Here is a 9,512-nt window from a genome sequence, read left to right as displayed (position 1 = left end):
TTTCTCTGTCCATTTTTGTGTCTATATGATAAGATTGTTGCTCTTTGTTGTTGAACGTCTCATATCTTACATTGTCACTGTATTTTTTTAACAATGAAGTCCACTTATGAGATTTGTGTGGGTGTATGTAAAAAACAGTTGTGGTAAATTTTTACATGAACATTTCCTAACCTCTCTTTGTCCCTTAGAATTAAACATTCTGTTTTTGTCACTGTTGAGACATGTTGGTACATGTAAATGATCTTTGTTCTGATTGGCTCTCATGTATTATACCTCATTCGAAAAGCAGTCTGGATTGAAACATTCCTTATAACTTCAGTGAATGGGTGGAGCTAAACTGCTGTGGGTTAAATATATATGTTGGTTTTTGTGACATCATAAAAACAATGAACAATGAGCTTCATTTCCATACAGTCATATGCAAAAGTTCAATTACGTGCTTGGTTCATTTTCTAAGTTTTTCAGTTTTCATTTTCTAAGCCCAAGCTTTTGCATATGGCTGTACTTGGACCATATAGGCTGGGAATTATTTAAAAAAAGAAACCAAGATAAACTTGTTCTTCCATGACATGAGCCCTTCAGTACATGAGGTTGCTGGTAGTGGACAGAAAAAAAGCAAATGTGACTTTTATTGTATGTTTAGAATATTTACATCGACAAAACCTGAAAGTAAAAGTTCTTTTATATTGTCCAAATACATTGTCTGCCACTATAAACCCATATACTCAGGCCTGTGTTTGTAGAAGTGAGTCTATATTCATCCTGAAATAGGTCAACAAGAGTAGTAGTCAGGTCATGTGTCACTTTAAAAAAAAGAAAGAAAGAAAGAAAGAAACCAAAAAAAATGAAAACAAATCTCAAAATCCCAACCACAGTAGGAGAGAAGGAAATTAGTTTCCACATTTTCTCTCTATAATTACTATAACAACTTCAAGGCATTTACAGTTTACTTATTAATTCATGAATGTTTTTAAGTTTTTTAAACCCGCCACAACTATAAAAATAGAAGGAGAGGAAGGATTCAGTTCATGTTAGACAAAAAATGAACAATGGGGATTTTCTTCCACACAGCAAGTCTGTGGCCCAGCAGTTACTCAGTTACATAACAATCCTTTTAATTCAATCCTTTTAGCCGTTCGCTATGCTGCTTTTATCAATCAAGGTGCTCTCTGAAAAAACACACACCAAATTGTTTCGCATCAAATAATGTCATAGCTTTAATTTGAAGTGCAATTCACAATAGTAGGACAAAGGAAACTAACCAGTCTCCAAAGAGAAAACAAATACTAAAACATTAATACTCCCATCATACAAGGAGCTGAATCTTGAATGAGGTACATTATGACAATTGTTAGTGGTAATCGTGTGTTAATGCACTGATAACTTCCAAAAATCAGCTGGTGTGTAAAGAGTCTGGAGAGGACAGAGTGGATTGTGCTAACTGGCTTTTATCGGAGGGCAGCATAAATATTTTACCAGGCAAGTCAATATTCCCAAGAACCTTGAGCCCCGTTAGCGTCACGTATCAAACTGCATTATCACACGTCAAGTAAGCACATTGCTTTCTCCTTCAGGCCTTCAGAGTCTGTGATTTCAGCTGTGCTCTAACCACACTGAAGAACAGTAGAGGCAGCTTATTTTGGCATGAATTACTTTAAGTCAACATGAATTGGAACCCTTAGTGCGTTTTTCACTGTGATGTATTTTGGAGTGTAATACAGTATCTGGGAGGGTCTCTGAGATAGCTGAGTGTATTTGCTCAATAACTTGGTGGGGGTGGTGGGAGGAGGAGGTGAAACATGATCGTATTGGTTAACATTATTGTCGCCGCCTACTCGTGCATGGTGATACAATCAAAAATCACAAGATGTTTTAGAGGTGGGTAAAAGCCATTACCTTTTGAGGTAAGATTACAAAAAAACGTTTTTGCCTGTTAAATGATGTGATATGAATTTTGTCTTTCGTATGATATGAGAGCCCATTTCATGTAAAACTGAACTTTCCTCACTTTTTAAGAAAGGAAAGAGTTTAATGTAGTATGTAAACTACTTGTAAAACTATTGTATGTAACCTATTATTAAAGTTTCAAAACATACATACCTGTCAGACCTTTTAGAGCACGGCCCTTTCCAGCTTTCATTGACATTTATGCAGTTAAGGCCATGAATAATCTGGAATGGTACAAAGGTAAGCAGTAAACTGCCAGAGGTTTTGAAAAACTTTGAATTAACTGAATTAACTTTGAAAAAAAAAGAATTAACTGAAAACTCATGTTTCACAGTTATATATAAAGTAACAAATCATTGGATAACTCACAGCTGTAAATCAAGCTTTGAAAGTTGATGCAAACAATTCCTACCGGTGTCCCAACTTTTGTTGATTTATCACAAACTCTCTGAGTGTATAAAGCAGTGTTTTGAAATCTTCGGTTCATCATGTAGGGATTTTGTTAGGTGAAAGGATGGTTTCTTACCAACTGTCCAGCATGGAAGAGGAAGCGTGATGAAGTGGAGCTGTTTTGCTGTTTCCAGATTTGGAGACTTGCAAAGAGTCACTGACACCATCAACCAAGAGGGCTACCACAGCATTTTGCAGCACAATGCAATAGAAAAGGTGGCTACTTTGATGAGCCAAAAATATTTGAAGAAAATTTGGATAAACTGTCAAAATGACTCTGTAATTTCTTTTTTCTTTTTTAATCTCTAATTGTTTATTTGTTCTATGCTTTAATTGTGGAGTACTATTAGATATAAAACTGCGTAAAGATCATAAACCTGGAAAAATGGGGGTGCTCTAAAACTTTTGACCGGTAGTGTATCTTTCAATCCTCAGTCCATACAGTCCATATATAGACATTAATCTGCAAAAACAGCTTGTTTTAAATTAATTGTGATGTCACAAAAAACAACTCATCTACATATGTCCACCTTTTCAGTCTGCAAGAGTTTAGCTGCAGCTATTCATACTGAATTTAAGGCCTGTTTCAGCGCAGACTGCTTTTTAAATCAAGTGCAATACTGGGCGGCCAGTCTGAACAGTGCTCATTTACAAGTATCGGTCTTAAAGGCACAGTAACAAAAACAGCCTGATTAATTCTCAAGGATAAAGAGAGGTTGGATAGTGGTCATGTTAATGAACGATGATTGTTTGGGTACAAAAAACAGCGTAAATGTCATAAGTGGATCTCAAAGGGAAAAAAAACAATAATAAAATACAAAAAACTGTTGGCCCTTTAATATGTCCAGGGATGTGAACAAACAAGACAAAAAGGTTATATTTGATAGCTGGTTGACTTTAATAGTGGATCATGAAAGATAGGCAAGAAAAGCCATGAGAACGGGGCATGTGGTCACATTACAGTGTCCATATCCACCAATCCAATGGACAGCCAATGGATATGGATGTTAGTAATGATGTAAGCTGTAATGTCATTAAATCTCTTGTTGTGTATGTGGAATGTTTTCTACAAAAGCTGCTCATGTTCAGAAACATGTTTGCGAATACATCGACTAGCCACTTTATTAAAATCACCGCCTTGTTTCTACACTCATTGTCCATTTTATCAGCTCCACTTACCATACAATTCTACAATTACAGACTGTAGTCCATGTTTTTTCTTCATACTCTGTTGGCCCCCTTTTACCCTTTTCTTCAATGGTCAGGACCCCCACAGGGCCACCACAGAGCAGGTATTATTTCAGTGGTGGATCATTCGCAGCACTGCAGTGACAGTGTGTTTGTGTGTGTTGCACTTGTACAAGTAGATCAAACACAGATAAACTGATTAGAGGATGACCAACACGAACCGTGCAGCAACAGATGAGCTACTGTCTCTGACTTTACATCTACAAGGTGGGCCAACAAGGTAGGTCTGTCTAATAGAGTGGATAGTGAGTGGACACATTGTTTAAAAACTCCAGCAGCACTGCTGTGTCTGATCTACTCAGACCAGCTCAACACACACTAATACGCCACCACCACGTCAGTGACATTGCAGTGCTGAGAATGATCCACCACCCAAATAGCACCTGCTCTGTGGTGGTCATGTGGGGGTCCTCACCATTAAAAAACAGGGTAAAAGGGGGATAAAGAATACATAGAAACTAGAGTCTGTAATTGTAGAACTACAATGCGCACCTATATGGTAAGTGGTGCTGATAAAATGGATAATAAGTGTAGAAACGAGGAGGTGGTTTTAATGAAGTGACCGGTTGGTGTACCTGTCTATTTCACATGATTTCTGTAACCTGAATCATATGAGTCAGCTCAGTATTCTTCATACTAATGCAGAAGTATCACAAGCCGTGTAAATAACACTCTGTTCTATGCTAGATGAAAGCAGGAATAATCCTGGGATTAGATGAGGTTGTGTGCAATCTGACTACTGGTTTTCCACTTGCAAAAAGCTCTTAGTGAGGTGGTAAGTGATGGTGGTAAAGGTCAGGAGATACTTCTCACTCTCAGGTTTCTTGATGCCAATCTGTGGAGCTTTTGAACATGTTGTTCCCAATGTACCTTGCACTTTCTACTTATCACATCCAAAGATTAGTTGTGAAAATACCCATAAAACACAATTGCAATTTTTATCTACCACACCTTCCATTATTTCAAGTGGGTCACGAAGACCGAAGGAAGTAACTCCGGAAGCGGTTGTAACAGAGATACTGACAGTAAACATCCCCTCAGTCCTACTGTATGGGAAAATGTCATGAGTTTGGCTTGGAAATTGTGTCATTGCAATTATATATTGCATTTTAGCTGAAAAGGAGGCTATAGTTGGGCTCAGACATTTTTTGCACACTTCAATTCAAGATGATAACACTCAAAAAGAAGAACTTTGTTGTCAGTACAATCATACACGAATATACAATGAAACTGCATGGGAGTGACCAAGACACTGAGGACATAAGCTCTCTTTAAAAAGGGGTTCTTTGGAGCATTGCCATAGAATTCAACTTTTTGTTCTCTAAAGAATCTTTGAGTTGAGTCGTTTCAAGAGCTGTCCACTGAAAGGTTCTTTAGGGAAACAAAAGTGGTCTCTCTATAGCATTGCTGTTATCTTTCACTGATATTAGACCAAAACCTGATATCTCCAAAATGGTAACTTTACAGAAGAAGGGGAAAAAAAACTTTGATTTTTATTAAATCTGCTTAATTTAAAATAATTTATTTAAATAAAATCAAAATGATTTATTACAGTTTAATATGAAAAGTCATAATTGCTCAGAAAGGTAGTGATGGTAACCAGACGTCTGAAGAGTTTAATGTCTCCAAAAGCTTCCTCAAAAGTTATTACATAAAATGGTTACATGTATACTTCCTGATGTCTGAGACATTGTTTTATGGTAGTTTTGAGATTAGCTTTGGACCTAAAAAACTTTTTTTTTGTTATCCATTCATGATGGAGGGGTACATGTAGGGTGTTGTGAGACAAAATAGTTCCCAAAGAAATTTTGTTTTTCAGATTTACCACTGTTTTACCATTATCATTGCATGCAGAAACTCAGAAGTGGATCATAAACAAAATGGCTGATAACTGTGTTGTAGACATCACAACTCCTGGTTCCTATCAGCACAACTGTAAAGAAATCTGAGCTGATAAGTTTCTCTACAATGAACCACTTCACATCAAAACAGTCTGCATGACTTTTGAATGAATTATAAAGGCAATTTAAAAAATCATAAGGTTCCACTTTAATGTAATGAGATATTGAGTAATTAAGTAAGACTAATTCTGTTTGTTTATTCGACATGACATTTTGACACAACATAAAGGGCAGCTTTACAAAAAAAACAAAAACAAAAAAAAACAAGATTTAATTTATGACAGTGACATTTGAAGAGTGCATGCAGTTCAGTGCTAAATTTATTGAACAGTAAACACACAGTGCACAACTAGGCTCAAAACACAACAATAAATACACTATAATAATTATACAGCACATCACAATTTGAGACAGATAAAATATATGAGAATGTGGTGAACAAAAACAAACCTGGGTAGATTCACTGTGAAAATTAGAAGTAAACTGTAACACCAGCATTGCTTAGTCTAAGTGAATGGTAGCCCATCACAGATAGCATCATAATAATATATTACACCAGCAACCTGTTCATTAGATTGCTGGTATAACGTATTATTGTGCTGCTATCTATAATAGGCTACCTATCACATGTTGAACATGCATAAACAATAGTCACTGATAATTTTGTTCCAGAAAAGCCACAAGAATGTGACATGTGGTCACCATATACACCAAAGCACATTTTCAAACCCTTGATATTAAGCCATTAAAGGTTTAGCTTCACTTGTGAAATGCTTTTATATAATACAGTCTTCAGATGTAACGTTCCTAAATTGTTTTTGGCTTGAAAGATCTCATTCAAAGAACCATCAATTGAAAGGGTGCTTAGGAAAACAAAAGAACCTTTTTCAGCATTTTCTTTTATAAGAGTGGCCACTTGTGTTTTCATATGCACATATTTAAAATCTTTATCATAAACTGAATGCCTTAAAGGTGAATTCCACCATTTTCTTATTTCTACATAATTAAATCATTAAGATGGAAACAACATCATTTAAAGTGATTCAGTGTGAAATGCTCAATTTTTTGAGAAACTTGCCTGAATTGCTCATAGTGGTGGTGACAGGAACCAGACGTCCAATGAGCTTAATGCCTATAATAGCTGCCTCACAGAAAATAACTTTCTACATGAAATTACATTACATATTATATTCTTAGTGTAGAGGTACATGCAGGGTGTTGCAAGGTAAGAAAATACCAAAAGATATACATATATGTATGTATAGACATGTAGGTTCACTGGTGGTTTTGGAGCATAAAGAAATGGTTGTATTTGTGTTGTAGACATCATGACTCCTGGTTCCTATTACCACCACTGTAAGGAAAACTGAGTGGGTAAGTTTCTCTGCAATGCACCATTTCACATCAAACCACTCTGAATGACTTTATTTAAATCTCAATGACTAAATTATATGCAAATATTTTGAAAAATAAGATAATAGGGATTATAACTCACCTACACTCTTGAAAAATAAAGGTGAAAAAAAGAGTCCTTTGGAGTCCATGGAAGAGCTACTTTTAGAACTTTTCACTGGATGTTTTTTAATGAGGTGTGTGAGTGTGAGGAATCTTTTTTAAAGTTTAAAGAACCTCCATATACGTAAATAAGTTTTACCAAATAAAGGTATCCCTAGAACCGTACGTCTGATCCAAGAATCATTTAGGAACCTTTATTTACAAGGCTGTAAAGAAAACTGTGTGGCCTGTGTTGGGAGAAAACAGCCAGCTCAAAACACAATAAAGAATCTGCTCTCTGCAAAGATCTTGCTCTATAAAACTTTGCATATTCTAAGAGAACATTTTCGTCTAGAGCTGAGAAACCGCTGCTTGAACATAATGTGCACATTGCCTTTTCTCTGTGACCTAGTGTCACCCTTGTTGAATAATACAGCAAGAAGTAAGATAGGCCTACAGTATGATGTGCGTGTTGTAACATATTTGTGTAGACTAGGACTACGTGACAAACTGTGGCTAACAGTAACTGACATGACAAACATTGTCTATCTTGTACCAGGAGTGACGTGAAAGTGGAGATATCAAAAGAAGCCAACTGCTGACAAATCACATGGCAATAACCACCCTCCTGACACTTATTGCATATTAATTACAGTCATTAATAGACAGATAATAACTGGTCAAGCCTTCTCTGTCAATTATCAATCTCTGTTATTATCAAGTTCCTTAAAAACATGCACAGAATATGATTAACAGGGTTTCAAGGACAAAGATTAAAGAGTTTCAACCAAATCTTAGCTATTAATAATCTAGTCTCCAGAAGAAAGTCAGTCACATTTTTTTTCCCAAAGAATTTAAAATGAGACTGACTGATGATGCAACTTCATCCGTAAAGAATGAGTTCCAAACTAAATTCCAAAAGCGTTTAGGCTCATCCAAAACCTACAAACAGTCAAGCAAGACTGTAAATGTCTGGAGATTTGAAGGATACGTAAGTCTAAAAGCACAATGCCCCAGCTACAATGTACAATACCCCAACCATAACTGCACAATATATCCATAAAGTGGATACATCTATGATTTTTCCAACTGAGCACAACATTGGCATTACTAAACCAAGCTCGCCTGCCAAGAACTGTAGTTCAAACCCTGAAAGTGGCAGTGCGAAGACCCAAATGGTGGTGTTTTCGAAAAAGTTTATACAGGCTGTTGGGCTCCTTCCACATAACGTACAGCATCAAATCATGTACAACAGCCTTGAAGACTAAATAAACAAAAGTGAGACAACTATGTCTGCAAACCTGGAATGTTCCCGAAGATAATTATCACATAGTCTAAGCAGGTTATGTAAGCCAGCCTTAACAAAATCAGTAGACAACAGGCTGTATATTACCCATGCTCATGTAGCTAATCGAACTTTACCATCCCTATTATATTAACAATAAAACACTAAACTGAAATCTTTGTGGTGTTAATGGAGGTAGTGAATTGAACACTAAAGCAGCGCACCACAACTAATTAACACATTATTAAATAAGCAGTTGAATAATTACAAAACAATTAAACATAACAGTTGAATCATTACACATAATTGATTCATTACTCTACAGTAGATGTTCTAGGTGATACAAAATAATCAAAGAAAATGTAAAGAGATATTGGCTTGTACAAATCTGCACACATACACATTACAGTTGTTTTATTACACATTTTGGAGATTTTATAAATAATATAAAGTGATCAAAAAAGGATTCAGCATGAAGAGATTTCTCATGCTTCACTTGTGTGATGGCAAACAGCAGACAATTACATAAAAGAGTGCTGTACTGGATAGACAGAAATGGCACAAAATAATCATTACTATGCCAACTTGGAAGAATGTGGTGCACTGGCAGAGATTACGTGGCTGATTAGAATAGTGGTTAAATGCTGCACCCTTGTGGTCAACATTGTGAACTGGTCTGCTTGTACCAAAAAAACTTAGGGGTTTTAATATTAAAACTACAACTTATTTTAAGCAATTATCCAGTATTTAAATGTAGCCTTTTTGTGAATTTGATATAAAAAATTGAAATTTTTGATATAAATTTCACCCCCCAGTCTGTATGCTCCAAATATGAAAAAAATCTCCAAATTTTAATTCTTGCCTAATCTCCGCCCATTCAGGTTGAAGTTATAAGGAGTGTTTCAGCCTGGACAACTTTCTGAATGAGGCCCCTGCTGAGAAAACCCATAGATACCATTAAGTGATCCTATTAGTTCCGAATGGTTTTGTAATGTGTTTTGGTTTTTAATGGGTGGATATCACAGTGTAAATGATCCTAGTGGTTTAACAGGTGATCAATGGCTGATTCTAAATGCATTTGATGGCTTCCTACTGGGATCTAAAGGTGTTCTACAGGAAACTAGTGGTCTCTATTGAAAAAAAACATTATGCCAATTCCCATAATAAAGCAAAATCATCAGGTTTTA

Source organism: Colossoma macropomum, unplaced genomic scaffold, assembly GCF_904425465.1.
Source record: "Colossoma macropomum unplaced genomic scaffold, Colossoma_macropomum, whole genome shotgun sequence".
Taxonomy (NCBI): domain Eukaryota; kingdom Metazoa; phylum Chordata; class Actinopteri; order Characiformes; family Serrasalmidae; genus Colossoma; species Colossoma macropomum.
Note: the sequence above shows the minus strand (reverse complement) of the source record.